This window comes from Pinus tabuliformis, chromosome 9 (genome assembly GCF_031772625.1).
Source record: "Pinus tabuliformis cultivar Carrire ecotype Pingquan chromosome 9, CPIR1, whole genome shotgun sequence".
In the NCBI taxonomy this organism is placed as follows: Eukaryota; Viridiplantae; Streptophyta; class Pinopsida; order Pinales; family Pinaceae; genus Pinus; species Pinus tabuliformis.
The window spans coordinates 1538542588-1538569917 of record NC_142307.1 but is presented as its reverse complement, the minus strand read 5'-3'; positions in this window follow the sequence as shown (position 1 = coordinate 1538569917).

The window sequence follows — 27330 nt, the reverse complement described above, 5'->3', positions numbered from 1 at the left end:
TGATCAATGTAGGACAATCTACTGTTTCATGATCAAACTGAGCACAGTACGAACAGGATATCCTCATTGGATTGGTACAATCGTGGGCATAGTGCCCTGGTCCTTTGAAATTGTAACAAATTAACTGTCTGCGACCCCTTCCTGGTCCCATTCCTCCTCGTCCTCGACCTCACCCCTGAAATCCAGTGCATGCCATCCCCACAGCTGGGTTGAGGGCTCACGTTTTTGTTTGCACCCTATAGGCTGGGTTTCGATCCATCATTAGCTCGTAGCTGTGACAAGTGCACTTGTCGTGGCCTACCGACCTGCAGAAATTACAAAACAACTGCTGGGGAGTCTGTGTATACTTCTGCAACAACTGACAATTGTCTATCGTGTGTTTTCGTCCTACCTGACAAATCACACACCATAATGAGTGTGTTGCATTCGTCCCTGCCTGTGCCTCTGGTATCAACGACATTGGCCCCCCTCCTGCCAAGTAGTTCGCGAATACTGGACAATGATCCTTGCCATGGCCCTGGCCTTTTCATTTTATGCACCATACTTCCTCGCGCACCTCTAGCCGTGGTGCCCTATCTTGCTTCAAACTCTGCATTTCCAAGCATATATTCTGTAGTTGCGCATGGATTTGTTGAACTCCCATCCCAAGTTCTTGTATCGGGGTCTCATTCAACCTCAACGCCATTTGCAACGCTTCGGCCTGGGTGGAAAGTTTCTGTTATGACAGTGCCGTCCTCAAGTACGGTGTCAAGGATGCCACAAACCATGCGCAATGCTGGGCATCTGTTAGCATCATATTGGCCTCGTGGATCGTACTCTTCAGCTGCTGATCCAAATCCTAAGGGGTCTTGCTTGGAAGCATCACAATCTCTTTAAACCCGATGATTGACTGTGTCTCTAATTTTAGCTGGCTAAATTCTCTGTTCAACGCATTCTAGATATCTGCTATCCTTGGGTTTGGGTGGTTGTTAGAGTGCTTGATATACCATGTCAATGCACAATCTTGCAATGCGCTCACCAATGTAGCCTTCTTAATGTTGTCGTCCGTGACCCCTTGCACTTCCCACACTGCTCTTACCACGAACTAGAACTGGTCTGGATCTTCATTCCCTACACCTTTGAATACATGTAGTTTGATTGCGCTCGCCATGCTGAAATATGGGGGTGGTGGAGGTGGAGTGGGTGGAGATGGAGGTGAGGGGGGTGAAGCGGGTGGTGGCGTGGGTGGAGGTGGTAACTATGGAATGTGCTACCTTATCAAACTGACCGCACTTCTTGGAGAACGTCGAGCGAGCTCTTCCTCGCTCTCTCGCGAAGGTGAAATTAAGGGACTGTTTTTTAGTTCCCTACTATGCGTCGTCCCAAACATTAATGTATTCGCAAAACCCGCTTTTCACATAACAACACCTTAATCCAGGTATTCAAAGATTTAATATACTTACCTCGCAGTCCCTTGAGAAAACATCGTTCTGCTTCATTGTAGCTCACGGTCATGTCTATCGTGAACTCAGTGATGAATCCCCCTCTTATCTAGTCGAGCCAAGGGTCCACAACTCGCACGATCTTATCTTCTGATGCCTCTAGTCTACGCACTAATTCTGGAGTCCACACTATCGATTGGTCGAGCCTACACCTTCCCTGGTTGTCGGCTAACCTCGTGATCCACTCATACAGTTCAAAAGGAAAGGATGCAAAGAAAATCTCGTGGATTTCCATATACACGTAGTGATCCAGCCACCTTTTCTCAGATACTTGTGGAGTTCTGTTTTCCTATGTCATGAATTCATAAATATTCTTGTCCAACCACTCTTCAATTTCCTTCTTTGTTGGGTTCCAGTGGCACGACATCAGACATCCCTTAGGCAGATCCCAGTCCTAGCAATGGAACCATTTGTTGGCTACGTGGGGCCTGACCCAGGTTCAGAAGTGATTTAACCAAGCAAATCCCGGTACTACTAGCCCTTTCGGCAATAGTCCGTGGAGCACAGTTTGAGGTCTCACCTGAAGTAATATGGGAGGGTGATAGAACCAGGTTTCCACACCCTGGGTATTTCTGATATGGGGCAATAGATACGTGATTCAACCTTTGCGCTTACTAGGTTACGCACACCAGCGAGCTCCTTGCATCTTGTGGTACTGCCTTTGCGCAGCTCTAGCCGTAGTGCGACCAATGTTAGTTACCCAAGTCCTCCTTAATTAGGTTCTATTTGCTAATTACTTAGAAGGTTTTCATACATAAGCATTCATACAAGTGCGCGCATGTAAATAAATAGATACCATTAACGCAGAACACCGAAATATAGATCTACAAAATAGATGCACAATATACCGAATCAACTTAGCTTTATTAATAATATTTTTCAAGTTCGGTTCAATACAGACCTGACTCCACCTTGTGCACTCAGCTGCAGACTCTACTAGGCCTCTGCACACTTAGCTGCAGAGCCTCTTCCTACTACTACGACCCAATACACTTCAGATCCACTTCTATCATCTAAGCATGCCTTCGCATCTATCTATTAGTTACTTTTTCCCAAAAAAATATCTTTACACTTAGAGCCTAGCTCTATTTATTGTTAAAATTGGAAACCAGGGAAAAACTTCATGTGGGTAATCTTATTCATGGCTAATAATATTTTTATTAGATTCCTCTCGTCGAGAGGTGTAGGATTGATATAAATATCATCCAATTCTGATAAGTATTCATGGAGATATGAATTTATTTTGATTATGGAATTATTATCAAGCCGACCTACAACTCATGTAGGCTCAGAAGCCCAACAGTCGCATCTATTCACCCACCAACGTTGTGCATAAATATAAGAGGACTTTTCCTCATTTAGACTCACTCATCTCATCACATCTCTCTCTCTCTACTGCGTAGATATGAGTCTCTTCTCTAATGCACTGAAATGGGTCTCTCTCTCTCACATATGTGAAGCTGGAAGCTGCTGAATTTGAAGCTGCAACTGCAGAAGTAAAGATTGACTTGCGTGGCCTAGACGATCTCCTTTTTGGAACTGCGCTGTAGGTTCATCTGAACCTCCTTTGAAAGCTGCAACTTTTGGTGGTGGAATGAAGTCAATCCGACGAACGGTTTGCAAGATATCGATTGCCCTAGTTTGAAGCCGGAAACTGCTGAAACTGAAGCTGCAACTGCAGAAGTAAAGATTGACTTGCGTGGCCTAGAATATCTCCTCATCTGAAATGCGCTGTAGGTTCATCTGAACCTCCTCTGGAAGCCGAAAATTTTGGTGGTGAAATGAAGTCAATCCGACTGTCGGCTTGTGAGATATGGTCTGCCCTAGTTTGATAATGAAGCCGCTAATGCTGATGCTACTGATCTAGGGTTTGCTACTGCTGATATGAATCAGATTTATTGTACTATTTCTCTCTGCTGAATTATTGAAGATAAAAGAAGATTTGATCAAAGGGTTTCCCCACACATTGTGGAGTTTGTCCCTGGCTAGCCGCCACATCTTGTGTCTCTTGTCTTGGCTTGTTTTCTGTCGATCGTTTAATGTTCTATCTGCACTTTACTTTATGTACATGTGATTGCTAATCGGTGGAATATAATAAGAAAAAGAAGTAAACTGTTATAAGCATAGAACATACCATAACTTAACATGGTATCAGAGCTGAGGTGAAGACAAAGCCCGAGCAAGAGCAAGAGCAATCATCAAAGAGAATATTAGCAAGGCTATCCTAAAAGAACTATGGGGTCCTCAACACTCTTTCCTGTTGAAGACAAGCTCCATGAGAAAGCTGACTATCACAGATGGAAGATGTCTATTGATCTAACCCTTGAGAATCAAGGAGTGTTGGATCATGTGAGAGGCAATATTGTTGAGCCTCCATCAAATGCATCTGATGCTGCCTGGAACAAATGAAAAAATGGAGAAGTCAAAACAATAGAAGATCATCCGGGACTCTATCGACAAGCACTTGCTGGCCTACATCTCTGAACTGGACACCTCCAAGGAAATATATGATAGTCTGGTGAGTTTATTTAAAGTTAATGATGCAAATCAAGTTTTGTTTCTTAGAAATAAGCTGAGGGAAATCAAGAAGGGTAAAAATGAAAGTATGCAAGCATACTTCTTAAGATTCACCGAGATCAAGAACGATCTCCTATATATTGGGGAAACTATTACTGATAGAGAAATGGCACTCACAACTCTTGGAGGATTGCCATTTGAATGGTATGTGTTCAGGACTACTCTTTTGAACTATAATGTAATTCCTGGTTTCGAGGAATTAATGGCTAGATGCATTCAAGAAGAAACAAGGGAAGAAGTGCAAGAAATGCCCATGTCTAAAGGTCCTCCTGCTGCCTTTTCTTCTCATGCAAAGAAAAGAAATAATTCTGGGACTAAATCAAAAGGAAAGGTTGGACCTAAGGCTAGAAGAAAATGACGATGTTACATTTGCGATAAAGCAAGTCACTATGTATGAGATCATGAGCATCATGATGAATGAGATCATGGAAATAAAGGGCAACATGAGATCATGGACATATAGGATAGCATGATGATGATGCACACTAGTTTGAGCAGCATTATGATGGATAAAATCATGGACATGGGTAGCATGATGATAACATGATTAGAGAAGCATGGTACAATATGCAGTGGTGCAACTCGAAATCCCTCTGATGGCAATCAAAGGAATCACAAATTCAATAGCAAAGGTAAGAGGAGAGCTGGGAATCAAGGAAGAGGACAAGCATTCAAGAAGGCTAGAAATTCTAGGATGTATTAAATGCACCTGACCTCAAAAGGAACCTAGTGTCCATCTTGGCAATGGAAGACAGAGGCTACAAGGTAACCTTTAGCAATGGCAAGGTATGTATATGGAAAAATAATGTTAAAGATGCCTTTACTCTTGGGTTTAGTGTTGATTCATCATATCAGGTCGATGGAAGTCCGCTAGGTGTCATGTCTTGTGACACAACTCTTTAGTCCGAACTTTGGCATCAGAGGTTTGCCCACCTTCATTACAGAGCTCTACCCGATGTAAGACAGATGGTAACAGGGATGCCCAAATTCAAAGTAGAGAAAGAAGGTGTATGTCTGGGATATGCTAAAGGAAAGCTCAAAAGGGGACCATTCCCCTCAAGCCAAAGCAAGACCTCCGATATATTACAATTGGTTTAGTCAGGCATACCTGAGGTTGGCATTAAGAGGGAGACTACTACACCACATACTCCTGAGCAGAATGGTGTGGTGGGAAGGAAGAACCACACGATGATGGAAGCTGTCTGGGCCATGCTACATGATCAAAGACTTCCAAAGTTTCTATGGCCTGAAACTACAATCACCGCCGTATATGTACAAAATCGATGCCCTCATCAAGCATTGGGTTCCTAAACTCCTGAAGAAATGTTCACCACCAGTCAAAGGGAAGTCGTGATTAGTCATGATATCACCTGTGACAAAGATATGGCTCTCAGCAAGGTGGACAATCTGCTGACTTTGAGTAGTTCTCAAGAAGCAGACACCAGGGAACTGAAAGAAAAGGATGATGAATCAATGCCTGATGTAGAAGAACCCATGGATCCGATTAATCCTCATCCACATAAGCCTTCCTCTTCTAGGAAGAGGCCTTCATGGCTTAGGGGGATACTTGATGATGCTGAAGGACATGCTGCACCCGGAGGAACCTTCCATCAAAGTAAGAAACTTAACAGGTATCAGGGATACCTGACCATCATGAGCACGATCATAAAAAATGAACCTTCATCATTCTCAGATGTCATCAAGCATTAACTATGGAAGGATTCTATGACCATAGAATATGAATCTATTATGGAGAATGATGTCTGGGAAGTAGTTCCCAGACCCTGGACAAGACAATTGTTACTTCAAAATGGCTTTAGAAGATAAAGCATGCAGCAAATGGAAGTATGGAAAAGTATAAGGTTCATTTTGTTGCTCGTGGTTTATCCCAGAAGGGAGGTATAGACTATGATATTTGCACCTGTTGCCAGATATACGACCATCCGCTTGATCATAGCCCTTGTGGCTTCACAAGGATGGAACCTACATCAGATGGATGTTAAGACCGCGTTCTTGCATGGTTCTATCAAAGAAGAGGTCTATGTGGAGCAACCTGAAGGATTTGAGATTTATGATTGAAAATATCATGTATGCAGGTTGAAGAAGGCTCTCCATGGGCTGAAGCAAGCACCCCGAGCATGGTATGAGAGGATCGATAGCTACTTGATGAAGCTGGGATTCACTAGGAGTGAAGCTGATCCTAACCTTTACTTTAAGGTTGAAGATGACAAGCCTCTCATACTGGTGTTGTATGTGGATGACCTCTTTCTAACAAGTGCAAACCCTCTCATTCACAAATGTAAGAGGGAAATGGCTTCTAAATTTGAAATGAAGGACCAAGGACTTGAAGTGTGGCAGAAGCCAAGGGAAATTTTCCTATCTGAAGGAAAATATGTGGTAAATATATTGGAAAGATTCGGTATGATGGACTGCAAGCCTGTGACTACCTCGAGGATCTTAACTTTTAGAAGTTATATGGTAGTGATGTCGGACCAGACTTGGGAAATGCCTCTGAGTTTCAAAAACTCATTCACATTCATGTTCTTTGTGAACCTCCATCCGAACATATGTTTTGCAGTTAGCATTGTGAGCTCATATTTGGTTGAGCCTCACTGGATTGATGCCAGGAATCTTTTGAGATGTCTTCAGGACACAATCTCTCATGGATTAAGATACACTGCCGGAGATGTGAGACTACTTGGATATACTGATGTTGATTGGGTAGGCAGTGTGGTGGACCGTAAGACCACTTCCTGGTACTGTTTCACCTTGGGATCTGCTTCGATATCCTGGATGAGCAGGAAGCAGAAGTCGGTGGCTTTGAGCACCACCGAAGCAGGATATATTGTTTCTAGCATAACCTCGTGTGAGGCATTCTGGTTGCGAAAGCTCTTCAGTGAGCTGTTTGGATTTACATTGGATACCACTGTGATTCTCTGTAACAACCAGAGGTGGGATTCGATTATTGAGGAATCCCGTATTCGTCAATTGCTCCAGCAGATAGACATCATCTGGGATATGGTAAGTCGATGAGCAAGGAAGCTCCATCACATTAAGATGATGTACAGGTTGATACACCTTGTCAAAGCCCCGAGGAAAGATCTAATCTGTGATTTTCCCAAACGACTTGGAGTCGGCAAGAAACCCTTGTACAAGGGTCCTGCATGTTGCATACATTGAGCTCTAGGAGCTCTGAGGGCTTGCGGTTCCTACTGGAGCAACATATGACCACAGGGTGACTCACCCTCCCCTGGTGGTGCACACTGGAACAAGATGATTCGCTCTCTTGTGGGACAAGATGATTCGCTCTCTTGTGGAACATGATGATTCGCTCTCCTGTGTAGCAGGATGATTAGTTCTCCTGTGAGGCCTAGATTGATGTGTTCTCCATGGCAGCCTGGATTGATGTGTTCTCCATGGCAATTGTAGCAGGATTGATGTGTTCTCTTGTGAGGCCTGGATTGATGTGTTCTCCATGGCAATTGTAGCAGGATTGATGTGTTCTCCTGTGAGGATAGGATTGATTAGTTCTCCTATCGAGGCATCCTACCCATGCAGTCTAGGACTCATGGGAAGTACCTCTCATCTGATCAATGAGCAGGGAAATGAAGTTAGGGACCATAGTAGTACCGATGGATGCATCATTGTAACTACCATACTCCCTACGCTAGGATGACCTCCATTGATCTGGGATCAATGATACTGGTTTGGGACCAGTGGTAGGAGTTGTACCATACTATGACGCTGACTTTGGGTTGGTTGAGACTGGTCTGGGATCAGTGGTACATACTCTGAGACTGACTTTGAGTCAGTGGAGGATGATATTGGTTTGAGACCATTGGAGTTGTACTCACTATGACGCTGACTTTGGGTTGGTTGAGACTGGTCTGGGACCAGTGGTACATACTCTGAGACTGACTTTGAGTCAGTATGATACATCCTCGATCATTTCTTCTTCTTCATAATTCGGACAAAAGCAGAGTAGAACAGAACAATGCAAGAGTAGAGCAGAACATAACAAAATAGTACAGATCAGTGCAGGGTAGAACAAGTCAAAGCAGAACAGGAAAAATAGAGTAGAGCAAGGCAACGGTTAGGCTGTACAAGGCAGTGCATTTGATGGATGAATAGTAACGACCGATAGACAGATTGTAGATGAAGTTCTCCATGGTTGAGAGGGAGTGTTAAAATTGGCAACCAGGGAAAAAATTCATGTGGGTCATCTTATTCATGGCTAATAATATTTTTATTAGATTCCTCTCGTCGAGAGGTGTAGGATTGATATAAAGATCATCCAATTCCGATAAGTATTCATGGAGATATGAATTTATTTTGATTATGGAATTATTATCAAGCCGACCTACAACTCATGTAGGCTCAGAAGCCCAACAGTCGCATCTATTCACCCACCAACGTTGTGTATAAATATAAGAGGACTTTTCCTCATTTAGACTCACTCATCTCATCACATCTCTCTCTCTCTACTGCGCAGATATGAGTCTCTTCTCTACTGCGCTGAAATGGGTCTCTCTCTCACACACATGTGAAGCCGGAAGCTGTTGAATTTGAAGCTGCAACTGCAAAAGTAAAGATTGACTTGCGTGGCCTAGAAGATCTCCTCTTTGGAACTACACTGTAGGTTCATCTGAACCTCCTTTGAAAGCTGCAACTTTTGGTGGTGGAATGAAGTCAATCCGACGAACGGTTTGCAAGATATCGACTGCCCTAGTTTGAAGCCGGAAACTGCTGAAACTGAAGCTGCAACTGCAGAAGTAAAGATTGACTTGCGTGGCCTAAAAGATATCCTCATCTAAACTATGCTGTAGGTTCATCTGAACCTCCTCTGGAAGCTGAAACTTTTGGTGGTGGAATGAAGTCAATCCGACTGTCGGTTTGTGAGATATGGTCTGCCCTAGTTTGATAATGAAGCCGCTAATGCTGATGCTACTGATCTAGGGTTTGCTACTGCTGATATGAATCAGATTTATTGTACTATTTCTCTCTGCTGAATTATTGAAGATAAAAGAAGATTTGATGAAAGGGTTTCCCCACACATTGTGGGGTTTGTCCCTGGCTAACCACCACATCTTGTGTCTCTTGTCTTGGCTTGTTTTCTGTCGATCGTTTAATTTTCTATTTGCACTTTACTTTATGTACATGTGATTGCTAATCGGTGGAATATAATAAGAAAAAGAAGTAAACTGTTATAAGCATAGAACATACCATAAATTAACATTTATACAATCCCATGGTCCCCAGACCATGGGTAGGCTGACACAACTTTACATTAAATTACATTATTTTAGGGCAGACAACCCTATGACTCATCCTAGACTCTCACGCTCCGCGCCCGCATTTTGCAGGGTCTTTACATTACATTGACTAAAACTCGTGCTTTAGGCCCCAAAACCATGCTGTGGGGGGATCCGCTACCCAATAGAAAGGGATGAGAGGATAGATGGATAATTGATCTATAGGCTATCCAAAGTCAACCTCATAGGATGAGATAAGAGTTGGGTATCCTTCTAGAATGCTCTAGAATCCAAGAATATTCCCAGAATCCTATGCCAATTTCGCTCATTGTCACCCAACGCAGGTAAAAGTGGGCCTAAGTGCACTACAATGCAGGCCTGGATGGGCCTACCTACTCTGTAGTACAGTTACCCCTGACCAAGGTTGCATTGGTGTCCAGAGGAGGAATTTTAGCAGGGTTTCAATCTAGGAAACTTTCATGGATGGAACCATTCAATTTGATGACTTGTCTAGGGCATGTAGCAACTGAATTAGGGTTTGATGAGCTGTAATTGTACCAATATGATTTTTGGAAGTGATGTTCCCAAAGACCTGTAATAGACAAGTGCTTTGTGCTATTTTTGAGCCTTATCCTCTCTCCCAGTCACCTGCACCCGGAAATGAAAGACAGTGCATCATGGTAGACTAGGGGATTTCTGGATTTGATGTTGTCTCATCATGAGTGATTGTAGAAACAAGTACATGGATGAGACATGGTGCAACGACGAACGGGATGAACAAGGAGGGCATGCTAGAAGACTTTCTCATGGTTGGACGAACACGTGAATCATACTAAGTAGCAAGCGAAGGAGACACATGCACATGCATGAAATATCAAGCGAACATTAAGACCATTAAAGACTCCATACACTCTGCCATACAAAGGTGCAGCTATGGTAAACCACAGGCACACTCATCACTCAATAGCTCGACATGAACAACACAACCATCATGTGCATACCACCAGTGTCACATCGAGTTGTCTCATGAGTCACCTCGACCACATCACTACTTTGGGTCATAACTGTGTTAGCAATGTAATGTAACGTGGAAGTCCAAGAGACCCATGGATTAAGTCAAAGAGTCATGTAAGTCGAACATTCATGAGGGAAGTCGAGCAATCACAAGGGTCAGTATCACCCTTGGCTATATATACTCCTCATTTGTACATGCAAAAGACTTTTCACCTCGGCTCCTCCCACATTTGTTATATGGAATTTATACCTACGGATAAGCACATCTTCCCTAAGTGGGTAGTTACACTTAGAACAACATAAATAACATGGTTTAACCTTTCCCTATAATAGATATATGAGATGAAGGAAACTACTTGTGATCTTTTTCTTCCTTTGATCTCCTTTGAATTGCTCCCGTCGCTCTTGCTTGAAGTAAATTCACTCAATTGGTACCTATCAACAGAAATGTAAAACAACAGAAATCAAAGGATACGATCTATCTACTATAAAAAAATGGAATCGACAACATTTAAACATATATGCATCATAGATATGAACAAGAATATGGGAAAAGGAACAAACAACTTTATTGATGTAGAAGGAAGAGTTACACCCAATGTGGTTGGATCCCGTGTCACTGATCCAGCTTAGTCCAAACCCTCATCACACCAATATCACATCAATCTAGCAGCATAACATTACTTAACAATGAACTCAAATCTCAAGCCAACAATATTTCTCTACAATCTTCAAATTCCAGCCTCGGATCACTATGATGAGTGGTCAATTTATAAGGAAATGCAAGTGGTTTTGTCATAAATTGGGCATTGAATGGTTTTCCAAAATTTGAGTTAATTTCCATGGAGAAAGAGATGAGAGGATAGAGGCATAATTGATCCATAGCCTATCCAATGTCAACCTCATAGGATGAGATAAGAGCTGGGCATCCTTCTAGAATTCTCTAGAATCCAGGAATATTCCCAGAATCCTATGCCAATTTCACTCATTCTTGCCCAGTGCAAGTCAAAGTGGGCCTAAGTGCATTGCAATGTAGGCTTGGATGGGCCTACTTGATTTGCAGTGCAGTTATCCTTGACCAAGGCCGTGCTAGTGTCCCAAGGAGGCATTTTAGCAGGGTTTCAAGCTAGAAAACTTTCATGGATGGAAGCATTCAATTTGTTGACTTGTCTAGGGCATTTAGCAACTGAATTAGGGTTTGATGAGCCCTAATTGTACCAATCTGATTTTCAGGAGTGATGTGCCCAATTAGACTTGTACCAGTTGCCCCCTAAAGCATGAAGTCGAAAATGATAATGTTGAGTGATATGCTTTATGATGTGATGAGGAGGATTTGAAGCGGATGGTGACCTGCATTGATTATAATACATAATATCATGATATATTTGAATTTTTCATGAATTGCTGAGGGAAGGCATATCCATGCTCAACATATAAAATTTTCATTACGTGTACATAAATCAGATAGTCATCTACAGATATAGACCCATGATAGGATGACCATCTATGTAAAGCCATCATACATATGATTTAGTACTCTCCTGAAACTGCAGCCCGAATGGATAAAACTAGATTTGGGGTATTCTATCTCGTCCAATCGTTCGCTCAAGTACCAGTCTAACCATGTGAAAATGTGATCTGAAGTCGAACATGGGAAGACACCATCTAATTACCAACCAATGATGTAATCTGTTAAAAGACGCGAGAGAAATCACCGATAATGATAATGATTCTCAAGGTACTACAGTACATTCTGCATGATGTGAATAGATGTTTTGATGTCGAACACCATACAAAGTATTTCAGTCGAAGGCCTGTGATTTCAACCTATCACTGGAAGTGAGAAACTTTCCATTAATGTATGCAAGCCTCAAGTTACTGGAAGGGTGTTTCTAAGTCAAATTCTTGGATAATGTGTTGATGTCGACAAGAAGCGACTCGTCACAGGAGTGCCTTGATGTATCCCCCATCAACGACACGAAACAAGTGTAATGATTTTGAAGACAGAATGTGACTGATGACACAATGTTCAGGAATGCCAGTCATCAAAATGAAGGTTTATAGTATTGCAAAGGATGAGGTTTACTGAGTGACTTCTCTTGAACATGTCGGCGACACTAAATGAATTGGCAGCATTGACCCAAAACCAAAGTGATGGATGGTGTGATAGACCATATGTATGATAACCATCAAGCAGACAACCAACCCCAAATAGTCACAAAGATGAAGTGAAAGTGTCATGTTCAAGAGTGACTTGCTACCATAAAGTGATTTATCCCTTTTCCCATTTTCCTCTTTATTTTTTTAAACAAGCTTGAGGAGGATAACATATGCTTATAGTATAATTCCACCATTCGGTTGAATCCATCGCTATGTGATGTTTTAATGAGTCTAGCAAAGGTGAAACTCTATCTTGTCATGATGGACAAGTTTGTTGCTATTTGATGTTTTAACGAGTTTATTGACAATGAGAACTTGGTCCTTTTCATGTTTAGAGAGTTTGAAAAGGGACAAAAAGAAAACTCCACAAATGATTTTTCGTAAATTTGTCTCTCAAGTCCAAAAAAGCATAAAATAATACAAGAGAGAACCTATTGACCATGTTCGATCAACGTATTCCTTTTTCGTAAGTTATCTATCTCAGTCCGGAAAAGGGTTAAACTTATACTGAGTAGATGTCATTTCCAATTCGTTTACTAGCTGAAAAGGACAAGCGCTCGTCAATCTTTTCATATTTCGAGAGTCTAAAAAGAGCTTAAAAAGGACTCCACTTAGAGGAATGAGTGGTTTCTAGGATAGCAACTGGTTCCAGTGATATTGGAACTTCTCAAAACATGTTGATTTATATGAAGAGGCTGGCTAATAAGACCACTCATTGCAACTGTTCCTCAAAAAGGGTAAAACAACCAAGTGAAAGAGTATGATCGGCCAAGCAGATAATGATGATGGAAGGAGAAAAACCAAGGCTCATCTGATGGAAGAGGCTAATAGAATGGAAATGACGGGGGTTAAAATGGAGATGGGTTCATTTATACATAAGCTTGAACCATAGGGAACTATGCTTGGATTCAGTTTCATGTTTACACAAGCTTGAAATGAAAAGCTATGCTTGGATTGGTTAACATGCCCCCAACATGATGACTCGATTCTAGGTGCATGCCCCCCAAGCTTCATTACATTCACCTAAGGAGACTACTCGTGGCTATCAGGTGGATGGAGTGAAGGTTCATTTACAAGATCAAGTGAAAGACTCGATTGGGATTTTACGAGATCTAATTAATGATTTGAATTGGAACTTTTCTCCAGGGGACCTTGTTTCATTTTTTAATGAGCTTGACACAAGACAAGGAACTCTGCTCAGATTCCTAGTTTCATTTTTTTAACAAGCTTGACACAAGACAAGGAACTATGCTCTGGGACCTATTTCATTTTTTAGTGAGGTTCACACAGTAAAAGAACTATCCTCATATTCCTTGTTTCATTTTTTAACGAGCTTGACACAAGACAAGGAACTATGCTCATACCCTTTGTTTCATTTTTTAACGAGGTTGACACAAGAGCAAGAACTATCCTCATATTCCTTGTTTCATTTTTTAACGAGCTTGACAAAAGACAAGGAACTATGCTCAGATTCCTTGATCACGACCCATAAGAGGTCATGACTTCCAAGAGGTTCTCATCAGATGGGAGAACGATGCTCTGGAAGGGATACATAACAAGGAATCCGTTAGAAAGATCTAGTTCCAATGCCCCCAGTACATAATGCACAACATCATGGAATTGATCGTCAGTTGATGTAGGCATGGAACGGGTTGCCACATAATTGACCCATGGCGAGGAAGATACCATTGGGACAAAAGGACCATTTAGGGAAGATGGTTGACTGGAAGCCATATTTGGACCGGGAAATGAAAGCTGGTCAATGGTGAAAATTTTGCCTTCATGCGGGAAACACATCACTCGAAAGAGTGTTGAAACAATAGCTCCCATGTCATAAACATAGTCAAGCCCAAGAATTAAATTGTAATCTAAAGGTCCTGGGACTACAATCACATTGAAATAAACAATTTTTCCTCCCAAAGTAATAGGCAACTGAGGAAGGATTCCTAATGGTTGACTGGTTCCTCTGTTAAAAGCCAACAGATTCTGGGTAACAAGAACAAGTGGTGGCGAATCGAGTGCCTACCAAGAAGTGGAGGAAAGGATACTCACAGATGCACCTTCATCTATAATAGTGCCAGATACAATCATATTATAAACCTGTACTATGATTTGGAAAGGCACATAAGAAGGAAGACGACATCCTGCCAGTCGATTCCAATCAAAGGAAGTGACTAGACTACTTGGAGGGGGTACCGTAAGAACAGGATAATTACCCCCTTGAGTTACGAGAATGAGAGGATTTTCCTCTTGTCTTGATGGAACAAGAGGGTTGCCTCCAAGCTCATTGGAATTTGAAGAAACGAAAAGAACCTGAGTGGTATCATACTCACTCTCTACGGGAAAGGTATGATTAATTGAAGGTGAAATCGGGTCAACTGTTTCCTCGACCTGTAATTGGTTAGGTATAGACTCATGGGATTCACATTCAGAGAGAGTGGGTTTGACTGATGATTGATTTGGGTCAGTCACTTCATAAACTAGTGAAGGATTAAGGGAGAGTCTCCTGCAACCAAGTGGAAGTCGTTGCAGAGAAGAAGGACGGTTATCCAACACTTTTTAGGCTTCATCCAGATAGGGAAAAAGGTGAATGGGGTGATTCCCTTCGCATAACCTACAGGGAAACTTAATTTTACCCTTCTTTCCATGAACCTTACTACCACTAGTTGGTGGTGTGTCACCAACATGATCTCCAGAAGTTAATTACACAAGATGATGCGAACAAGAAGACCGTTCTTCTAAGATTTGAGGAATACCAGAACAATTTCGAAGAATATGGTCTCCCATACAAAGTTTACAAGGATATCGAAGTTTGTGAGGCTTATTAGATGGTCTCTCATCAAAAGTTGCATTCGAAGCAATGGTTGCTTGGTTGCCCCCTGCTGAATTTTCTTCTTCTTATTCTTCTTCCCTTTCTTCTTCTTCTTATCCACCTGGTTACTAGTGTCAATACTTTCACCAGGTGAAGAGGAAGAAGGGGAGGAAGAAACAACCGATGAAGAAGGTAAAGGGTCAACTTTAGGATCAACTAGAGGTTGATTTTTTCCAGGTGGAGGAGTACTCGATTGCGGAGAAATCACGACATTTTGAACCAAGGAGGTTGAAAACAACCATACTGGCAAGCCAATGGTAAATCCTGGAAGGGATAATGTAGCCATATATGGAGCACCAATATTTCTGAAAGGAGGAAAAGGACTAGGATTCCCATCAAAAGGAATTCCTTGATCGGTGGACTCCAGAGTTGTTGCCATATGTCTCAACCTAAGATCAACTAAGGAGTGACGTGGAGGATGTTATCCGTGGTCAATTAATTTTATTTTAATCAAAATAACATAATAAAACAAAAGAGGGATAATCTAGGCAAAAGGATTACCAAGTAATTGTGAACTGTAATATACTGCCTCAGTAAACCAAGGACTTAACATACGTGCAGGAAATATCCTCGAATGTTGTTTTCGGTGTATCACAGTATAGAAGGTGGCTGACTCGGTTACCTATGGATGGATAGAAACTTAATGTAGTCCTCCCAAATATACCCGAAAGTATGTGGAGGCCCAATCTGTGTTAGCGCTGTCTAATGTGAAATCGCATAGTGAGAGCATTCCTTTATACTTTTCATACTATAACATCACCCTATATACCCGAAAGTACATGGATGAGATACGATATACTTACATACATGGAATGAGGTATCACACTTGGAATGTATCGCAGACAATTAACGACAGCTGCTATGTTTTACGATGCCAGAACACGTCTCTAGCCTAGAACCTCTAAATGTTATGCATTAAGTTACAATGCTCCATTAGGTTAATTGAGATAACTTTTAAGTTGATCTTGTTTAAGAGTTTGTCTTTCAGGTTCACCGTGTGATGTATTTGAAATTCCTATAATGCAACTATGATGAGAAACATTCTTTTCATTTGATTTTGAACAATGAAAACCTTAACTACAAGGGATAGAGAAATCATAATCTTTAATCAAAGAGCATAGAGCACATCTAATGCAACTTTCCCTATACTATTCCTACAAGCACACACAAACCTCTAAATGAATAATGCATGTTTTTTTTTTCATTTCCCTTAATGTTTAGATGAACAAAAGGAAACTAAATTCACAAACAATCAATCAATACTTTTCACAAGAAACGAAGACTTTACGACCGTTTCTATTTCAAAGAAATGAAGACTTTACAACACTTCATTTTCAAAAAAGACTAATCGATTATAAGGTATCTTTGAAAATGAATTGATAATGATAAAGAAATCATTTAAGAAACACTAAACAATCAAGGCCAAAGTAGGGCTAGGAGGAGAAATACAACTTGATTTCAGAACCATAGAAAACATTGATCTTTCAACAAACAAAAACAGAAGCAAATTTGGAAAAATCAAGCCAAAGGTGGGTTTTTTAGCCTAAGAGGGATCAGTGTAGGCTAGAGTGGGAGACAGTGAACTGCAGTGCACTGTCTTTAAGCTAAGGCTTCTCTATAGCACACTGAGTCAAGACCAACACTGCGCTGGTACTAGAGATTCAAATCAAGAGACATTCAGGCACACTTTTTGACCAAAAACACTTCAAAATGATTGAAATAAGATCAATGAAATCAAGCAAAGTCTACTAGGATGTAATATGATGAGGGTAAACTACCAGGAACAATAGTCATTCCCTAGCGAAATCGCCAATTTGTAGCATAACTATTACTTAACAATGAACTTAAATCTCAAACCAACAATATTTCTCTACAATCTTCAAATTCCATCCCCTGATCACTATGATGAGTGGTCAATTTATAGGGAGATGCAAGTGGTTTTGTATAAATTAGGCATTGAATGGTTTTCCAAAATTAGAGTTAGTTTCCATGGAGAAAGGGATGAGAGAATAGAGGGATAATTGATCCATAGCCTATCCGAAGTTGACCTCATAGGATGAGATAAGAGTTGGGCATCCTTCTAGAATGCTTTAGAATCCAAGAATATTCCCAGAATCCTATGCCAATTTTGCTCATTCTCGCCCAGCGCAAGTCAAAGTGGGTCTAAGTGCACTGCAGTGTAGGCCTGGATGGGCCTACCTTCTCTGCAGCATAGTTACCCCTGACCAAGGCTACGCTGGTGTCCAAAGGAGGCATTTTAGAAGGGTTTCAAGCTAGGAAACTTTCATGGATGTAAGCATTCAATTTGATGACTTGTCTAGGGCATGTAGCAACTTAATTAGGGTTTGATCAGCCCTAATTGTACAGATCTGATTGTCAGAAGTGATGTGCCCAAATAGACCTGTAACAGAAATGTGCTTTGCACTGTTTCAGAGCCTTGTTGTCTCTCCTAGTCAAGTGCACCCGGAAATGAAAGACAATGCATCATGGTAGACTAGGGGATTTATGGATTTGATGTCGTATCATCATGGGTGATTGTAGAAATAGGTACATAGATGAGACATGGCGCGATGATGAATGGGATGAAAAAGGAGGGCATGCTAGAATATTTGCTTACAGTTGGAGGAACACATGAATCATACCAAGTAGCAAGCGAAGGAGACACATGCACATGCATGAAATATCAAGCGAACACCAAGACCATTAAAGACTCCATGCACTCTACCATACAAAGGTGAAGCTATGGTGTTATAGACATTTTTGGGCACTGCAACCCCAAGTATAAATGTCCATAAACTAAGGGCTCCTAAGTCCCTAAAGGTGTTGTTCCAACCCCTAAAAGAACAAGGTCAACTGATTACAGCTTCTCCCAGAAGTTCTCCATGAAAAACCACTCAGAACTGGTCAAAACTGGACCATTTCACCTGCTCCATAGGCAAAGTGTGTTGCATCCCACCTAAATACACACAGTAGGTGCGTTGCATTTCAAAAATCCCTTCTATGGGGTGCAATGGGCGAGAAGGGTCAAATGGCAGGGTCAATCCGCAAGGTGGAGAAGCATGGAATCTTCCAGAAACTTCTCCTATGACACTTGCCTCTTTGAATTCGACCAGGGATGAGTAGGAGATCATCAATCTCCAAGTGGAATCAAGAACTATCAGAGGGGAGACACTAATCAAATCTCAAAAGCTGACTCACCTCCCTTGCAGACATCTATATATGGATCCCTCATCCCAGAGATCCAAAGGCTGGAATTTTACATCTTGTAAGGAACTGCTGTTGGTTTCTTGAGGCAACATCATAGTGTTGGGTGATCTAAGCTTTTCATGAGATGAAGAAGGGCTTCTTGCTGAGAGGATGATGCTGGGTAAGAAAAATTGGTTGTAACTCTCTTGGCTGTTTCTTGATTATTAATAAAGCTATTCAAGTTTTCCTCCATACTCTTGTGTGATTTATGTTTTATGCATTTGTATGGTCAATTTACATCCGATCCTAAATTGTTTATGATAATAGATCTATGTTCTCGTATAGTGTTATGCTGCTTTGATTCTATAGGTACTCTGTGAAGCTGGGTATACAAGAAAGCAAGTAGCAAAGGACTATCAGAAGAGAGAGGAATCGAGCAAGGAACCAAGCGCAAGACAGAGGTTGGTCTCCTTTAATCTTCTCTCATCTATCTCTCATAAAGGAAAAACGAAAGTAGTTTTACTTTGTTTGTTTCTAAGGTAGCTACCAGCCTTAGTGGGATTAGTAGTTCTGCATAGACACTTTTCCCTGTAACAAAATGGTGACTCCGCTGGGGAGCAAGTAGATTGTTTGTTCATCTACATTTGTTTACTTTATAAACTTACAGACGGAGCCTGAAGTCAAGCCAGCTAGCCTTCGAACTGCATTTGCTATGCAAGTGCAAAGTAGATCAACGCTGCTTCAGTCAATCTCTGGGTTTTGTTTATGAATTAAACAATTGATTTACAAGCTCTCTAATTGCCCTTGTGGTGGCTCTAGTAACCTCCTTAGATCTACCCCTATGATTGATTTACTGATTACCACTTGCTCGGCCAAAATCCCTAAACTGAACTGCAAACTGTGACCCGAAATCCAATCAAAGTCTCATCCCTGGTCCAGTGCGCTGTCCGTTCTGTGAATCTCAAATTCAGCGCACTTCCCGAGTGTAGTAGGTGCGTTGCATTTCAGTTTCACTGTGTTACAGGTGCACTGATCAGATAAGGCCTTGCTCCTAAATTTTGGTTTCTGTGTTCACTCTTTTCAGATCTATTCAGGAGTTTTGTTGCCTGTAGTCAGTACACCTCTATTTTAAACCCCTTTCCTTGTTGATATTCTACCTCCATTGTGCAAAGAACTGTAAATGTTTTTATGTATTTTTTGAGTCATTTTCAGTTCTCCTTTACAAAGAAGTAGCGTAATTGTACTGTCGTTTCTTGATTTGAAAGTGTCGCAAGTGTCATTTTCAGTCATAGAAGAGAATCTGATTGTTCTTGATAGTCAATTACCCTGTTACTCTTGTATTTGATCTGAATTAGTAGTTTTTCTAGTGTCGAAAGCAATTTTTCAATTCCAAATCGCAAAGTGTTGTCATTGTCCTCATTTTGTTTTGAAAAGAAACTTGTTAGTAATTGTCGCTTTGAAAAATAATTTAGATTTGCGCATTAGCTTTCTTTTTATCATTCACATATTAAGAAGGTTGAAAACAAATACATGCATGTGCATTTGCATTTAGACTGTTTGATTGGTTTGATTTAGGACAGTGCATATAGTGTGTGCTCTTTGCTCTATGTCAAAAGAATACTGTCTCTCTTTCCTTAGTGGCTAGGATTTTCATTGCACAAAGAAGATAAAACGATTGTTTATCATCTTAGATTGCATTTTAGGAATTGTACATCTACATCACGCGGTGAACCTGAAAGGAAATTTTTTTAAGCAAGATCAACTATGAAATAAATTTAATGAATCTAACAACGCTTTGGAACCTAACGCACAACATCTAGAAGTCTAGGCTAGAGACGTATTCCGGCGTTGTAAAGCCTGGTAACTGTTGTTTTCACTGTTGGTTGGGTGATTCCTCCACTTTGAGATGATAAGTGCCAGTACGGGCTTGTGCTCTGTTAAGTTATGGTATTTTCTATGCTTATAACAGTTTGCTTCTTTTTCTTATTATATTCCACCGATTAGCAATCACACGTACATAAAGTAAAGTGCAGATAGAACATTAAACGATCGACAGAAAACAAGCCAAGACAAGAGACACAAGATGTGGTGGCTAGCCAGGGACAAACCCCACAATGTGTGGGGAAACCATTTGATCAAATCTTCTTTTATCTTCAATAATTCAGCAGAGAGAAATAGTACAATAAATCTGATTCATATCAGCAGTAGCAAACCCTAGATCAGTGGCATCAGCATTAGCGGCTTCATTATCAAACTAGGGCAGACCATATCTCACAAACCGACAGTCGGATTGAATTCATTACACCACCAAAAGTTTCGGCTTCCAGAGGAGGTTCAGATGAACCTACAGTGCAGTTCAGATGAGGAGATCTTCTAGGCCACGCAAGTCAATCTTTGCTTTTGCAGTTGCAGCTTTAGTTTCAGCAGTTTCCGGCTTCAAACTAGGGCTGTCGATATCTTGCAAACCGTTCGTCGGATTGAATTCATTCCACCACCAAAAGTTGCGGCTTTCAAAGGAGGTTCAGATGAACCTATAACGCAGTTCCAAAGAGGAGATCTTCTAGGCCACGCAAGTCAATCTTTACTTCTGCAGTTGCAGCTTCAGTTTCAGCAGTTTCCGGCTTCAAACTAGGGCAGTCGATATCTTGCAAACCGTTCGTCGGATTGACTTCATTCCACCACCAAAAGTTGCGGCTTTCAAAGGAGGTTTAGATGAACCTATAGTGTAGTTCCAAAGAGGAGATCTTCTAGGCCATGCAAGTCAATATTTACTTCTGCAGTTGCAGCTTCAAATTCAACAGCTTCCGGCTTCACATGTGTGAGAGAGAGAGACCCATTTCAGCGCAGTAGAGAAGAGACTCATATCTGCGCAATAGAGAGAGAGAGAGATGTGATGAGATGAGTGAGTCCAAATGAGGAAAAGTCCTCTTATATTTATACACAACGTTGGTGGGTGAACAGATGCGACTGTTGGGCTTCTGAGCCTACATGAGTTGTAGGTCGGCTTGATAATAATTCCATAATCACAATAAATTCGTATCTCCATGAATACTTATCGGAATTGGATGATCTTTATATCAATCCTACACCTCTCGATGAGAGGAATCTAATAAAAATATTATTAGCCATGAATAAGATGACCCACATTAAGTTTTTCCCTGGTTTCCAATTTTAACACTCCCTCTCAACCATGGAAAACTTCATCTACAATCTGTCTATCGGTCGTTACTATTCATCCATCAAATGCACTGCCTTGTACAGCCTGACCCTTGCCCTGCTCTGCTCTATTTTGCCTATTCTGCTTTGTCTTATTCTGCCCTGCACTGATCTGTACTGTTTTGTTCTGTTCTGCTTTGCTCTTGCATTGTTCTGTTCTACTCTGCTTTTGTCCGAATTATGAAGAAGAAGAAATGATCGAGGATGTATCATACTGACTCAAAGTCAGTCTCAGAGTATGTACCACTAGTCCCAGACCAGTCTCAACCAACCCAAAGTCAGCGTCATAGTGAGTACAACTCCAATGGTCCCAGACCAATATCATCCTCCACTGACTCAAAGTCAGTCTCAGAGTATGTACCACTGATCCGAGACCAGTCTCAATCGACCCGAAGTCAGTGTCATAGTATGGTACAACTCCTACCACTGGTCCCAGACCAGTATCATTGATCCCAGATCAATGGAGGTCATCCTAGCGTAGGGAGTACGGTAGTTACAATGATGCGTCCATCGGTAATACTATGGTCCCTAACTTCATTTCCCTGCTCATTGATCAGATGAGAGGTACTTCCCATGAGTCCCAGACTGCATGGGTAGGATGCCTCGACAGGAGAACTAATCAATCCTGTCCTCACAGGAGAACACATCAATCTTGCTACAATCGCCATGGAGAACACATCAATCCAGGCCTCACAAGAGAACACATCAATCCTGCTACAATCACCATGGAGAACACATCAATCCAGGCCTCACAGGAGAACTAATCATCCTGCTACACAGGAGAGCGAATCATCCTATTCCACAAGAGAGTGAATCATCTTGTCCCACAAGAGAGCGGATCATCTTGTTCCACAAGAGAACGAATCATCTTGTTCCACAAGAGAGCGAATCATCTTGTTCCAGTGCACACCACCAGGGGAGGGTGAGTCACCCTGTGGTCGTATGTTGCTCTAGTAAGAACCACAAGCCCTCAAAGCTCCCAGAGCTCAATGTATGCAACATGCAAGACCCTTGTACAAGGGTTTCTTACCGACTCCAAGTCATTTGGGAAAATCACAGATTAGATCTTTCCTCGGGGCTTTGACAAGGTGTATCAACCTGTACATCATCTTAATGCGATGGAGCCTCCTTGCTCATCAACTTACCATATCCAAGATGATGTCTATCTGCTGGAGCAATCGATGAATACGGGATTCCTCAATAATCGAATCCCACCTCTGGTTGTTATAGAGAATCACAGTGGTATTCAATGTAAATCCAAACATCTCACTGAAGAGCTTTCGCAACCAGACTACCTCACACGAGGTTATGCTAGCAACAATATATCCTGCTTCGACAGTGCTCAAAGCCACCGACTTCTGCTTCCTGCTTATCCAGGATATCGAAGCAGATCCTAAGGTGAAACAACACCCGGAAGTGCTCTTACGGTCCACCACACTGCCTGCCCAATCAACATCAGTATATTCAAGTAGTCTCACATCTCCGGCAGTGTATCTTAATCCATGAGAGATTCTGTCCTGAAGACATCTCAGAAGATTCCTGGCATCAATCCAGTGAGGCTCAACCAAATATGAGCTCACAATGCTAACTGCAAAAAATATGTTCGGACGGAGGTTCACCAAGAACATCAATGCGAATGAGTTTATGAAACTCAGAGGCATTTCCCAAATCTGGTCCGACATCACTACCATATAACTTCTAAAAGTTAAGATCCTCGAGGTAGTCACAGGCTTGCAATCCATCATACCAAATATTTCCAATATCTTTACCACATTTTTCCCTTGAGATAGGAAAATTTCCCTTGGCTTCTGCCATACTTCAAGTCCTAGGAAGTAGTGCATCAGTCCTAGGTCTTTCATTTCAAATTCAGAGGCCAACTCCCTCTTACATTTGTGAATGAGAGGGCCTGCACCTGTTAGAAAGAGGTCATCCACATACAACACCAGTATGAGAGGCTTGTCATCTTCAACCTTAAAGTAAAGGTTAGGATCGGCTTCACTCCTAGTGAATCCCAACTTCATCAAGTAGCTATCGATCCTCTCATACCATGCTCGGGGTGCTTGCTTCAGCCCAGAGAGAGCTTTATTCAACCTACATACATGAGATTTTCGATCATAAATCCTTCGGGTTGCTCCACGTAGACCTCTTCTTTGATCGAGCCATGCAAGAACGTAGTCTTGACATCCATCTGATGTAGGTTCCATCCTTGTGAAGTCACAAGGGCTATGATCAAGCGGATGGTCGTATATCTGGCAACAGGTGCAAATATCATAGTCTATACCTTCCTTCTGGGATAAACCACGAGCAACAAAATGAACCTTATACTTTTCCATACTTCCATTTGCTGAATGCTTTATCTTGTAAAGCCATTTTGAAGTAACAATTGTCTTGTCCAGGGTCTAGGAACTACTTCCCAAACATCATTCTCCATAATAGACTCATATTCTATGGTCATAACACCCTTCCATAGTTAATTCTTGACGACATCTGAGAATGATGAAGGCTCATTTTGTATGATCGTGCTCATGATGGTCAGGTATCCCTGATACTTGTTAAGTTTCTTAATTTCACGGAAGGTTCCTCAGGGTGCAACATGTCCTTCAAAATCATCAAGTATCCCCCTAAGCCATGAAGGCCTCTTCCTAGAAGAGGAAGGCTCATGTGGATGAGAATCAATCAGATCCATGGGTTCTTCTACATCAGGCATTGATTCATCATCCTTTTCTTTCAGTTCCCTGGTGTCGGCTTCTTGAGAGCTCCTCAAAGTCAGAAGATTGTTCACCTTGCGGTGAACTTTTCTTCAAGAGTCTTGGAACTCAATGCTTGATGAGGGCATCGATTTTGTACATATATGGCGGTGATTGTAGTTTCAGCCCATAGAAACTTCAGAAGTCTTTGATCATGTAGCATGGCCCGGACAACTTCCATCATCGTGCAGTTCTTCCTTCCCACCACACCATTCTGCTCAGGAGTATGTGGTGTAGTAGTCTCCCTCTTAATGCCAACCTCAGGTATGCCTGAGTGAACCAACTGTAATATATCGGAGGTCTTGCTTTGGCTTGAGGGGAATGGTCCCCTTTTGAGCTTTCCTTCGGCACATCCCGGACATACACCTTCTTTCTCTACTTGGAATTCGGGCATCCCTGTTACCATCTGTCTTACATCGGGTAGAGCTTTGTAATGAAGGTGGGAAAACCTCCGATGCCAAAGTTCGGACTAAAGAGTTGTGTCACAAGACATGACACCTAGCGGACTTCCATCAACCTGATATAATGAATCAACACTAAACCCAAGAGTAAAGGAATCTTTATCATTATTTTTCCATATACATACCTTGCCATTGCTGAAGGTTACCATGTAGCCTCTATCTTCCATTGCCAAGATGGGCACTAGGTTCCTTTTGAGGTCAGGTGCATTTAATACATCCTGGACTTTCTAGCCTTCCTGAATGGTTGTCCTCTTCCTCGATCTCCAACTCTCCTCTTACCTTTGTTGTTGAATTTCTCATTCCTTTGATTTGCCATTAGAGGGATTTTGATCATCGTCCCGGTGTGATTCCTTTATTCTCTTTGCATGAGAAGAAAAGGCAGCAGGAGGACCTTTAGGCATGGGCATTTCTTGCACTTCTACCCTTGTTTTTTCTTGAATGCATCTAGCCATTAATTCCTCGAAACTAGGAATTACAGTATTGTTCAGAAGAGTAGTCCTGAACACATACCATTCAGATGGTAATCCTCCGAGAGTTGTGAGTGCCATTTCTCTGTCAGTAATGGTTTCCCCAATAGATTAGATATTGTTCTTGATCTCGGTGATTCTTAAGAAGTATGCTTGCATACTTTCATCTTTACCCTTCTTGATTTCCCTCAACTTATTTCTAAGAAACAAAACTTGATTTGCATCATTAACTTTAAATAAACTCACCAGTCTGTCGTAGATTTCCTTGGAGGTGTCTAGATAAGAGATGTAGGCCACCAAGTGCTTGTCAATAGAGTCCCGGATGATCTTCTTTGTTTTGACTTCTCCATTTTTCCATTTGTTCCAGGCAGCAGCAGATGCATTTGATGAAGACTCAACAATATTGCCTCTTACATGGTCCAGCACTCCTTGATCTTCAAGGGTTAGATCGATAGACATCTTTCATCCGTGATAGTCAGCTTTCTCACGGAGCTTGTCTTCGGCAGGAAAGAGTGTTGAGGACCCCATAGTTCTTTTAGGATAGCCTTGCCAATCTTCTCTTCAATGATTGCTCTTGCTCTTGCTCGGGCTTTTTCTTCACCTCAGCTCTGATACCATGTTAAGTTATGGTATGTTCTATGCTTATAACAGTTTACTTCTTTTTCTTATTATATTCCACTGATTAGCAATCACACGTACATAAAGTAAAGTGTAGATAGAACATTAAACGATCGACAGAAAACAAGCCAAGACAAGAGACAAAAGATGTGGCGACTAGCCAGGGACAAACCCCACAATGTGTGGGGAAACCCTTTGATCAAATCTTCTTTTATCTTTAATAATTCAGCAGAGAGAAATAGTACAATAAATCTGATTCATATCAGCAGTAGCAAACCCTAGATCAGTAGCATCAGCATTAGCGGCTTCATTATCAAACTAGGGCGGACCATATCTCACAAACCGATAGTCGGATTGACTTCATTCCACCACCAAAAGTTTCGGCTTCCAGAGGAGGTTTAGATGAACCTATAGCGCAGTTCAGATGAGGAGATCTTCTAGGCCACGCAAGTCAATCTTTGCTTCTGCAGTTGCAGCTTCAGTTTCAGCAGTTTCCGGCTTCAAACTAGGGCAGTCGATATCTTGCAAACCGTTCGTCGGATTGACTTCATTCCACCACCAAAAGTTGCGGCTTTCAAAGGAGGTTCAGATGAACCTACAACACAGTTCCAAAGAGGAGATCTTCTATGCCACGCAAGTCAATCTTTACTTCTGCAGTTGCAGCTTCAGTTTCAGCAGTTTCTGGCTTCAAACTAGGGCAGTCGATATCTTGCAAACCGTTCGTCGGATTGACTTCATTCCACCACCAAAAGTTGCGTATTTCAAAGGAGGTTCAGATGAACCTACAGTGTGGTTCCAAAGAGGAGATCTTCTAGGCCACGCAAGTCAATCTTTACTTCTGCAGTTGCAGCTTCAAATTCAACAGCTTCCGGCTTCACATGTGTGAGAGAGAGAGACTGTTGTGGGGAAAAATGCCTATGCAGGACGATCCTATCCACCTAAGGTGTGACAGTGCCTTAGCAACAAATGAGTACAGCTACACTGGTTTCTTCCTTTATGAAATGTGAAAGAAGAGAGATCAATAGACTTACCGGTGTCTTCCGTTTGTCCCTCGATCCAATCTCCCTTCTCTTTGGGTGTTCACAGCTACTTGCCTTCTTGCTTATCCAGCTACAACTTCCTGCAAGATCACAAGAGAACAACTACTTGCGACAAGAGAACAGCTACTTGAGACAAGAGAAGAACACTACACAAAGATAGATGTTCACATTCATAACTGATTTAGGATTAGAAATAAACCAAATACACTAATACATTCAGACATCAAAATACATCAGCA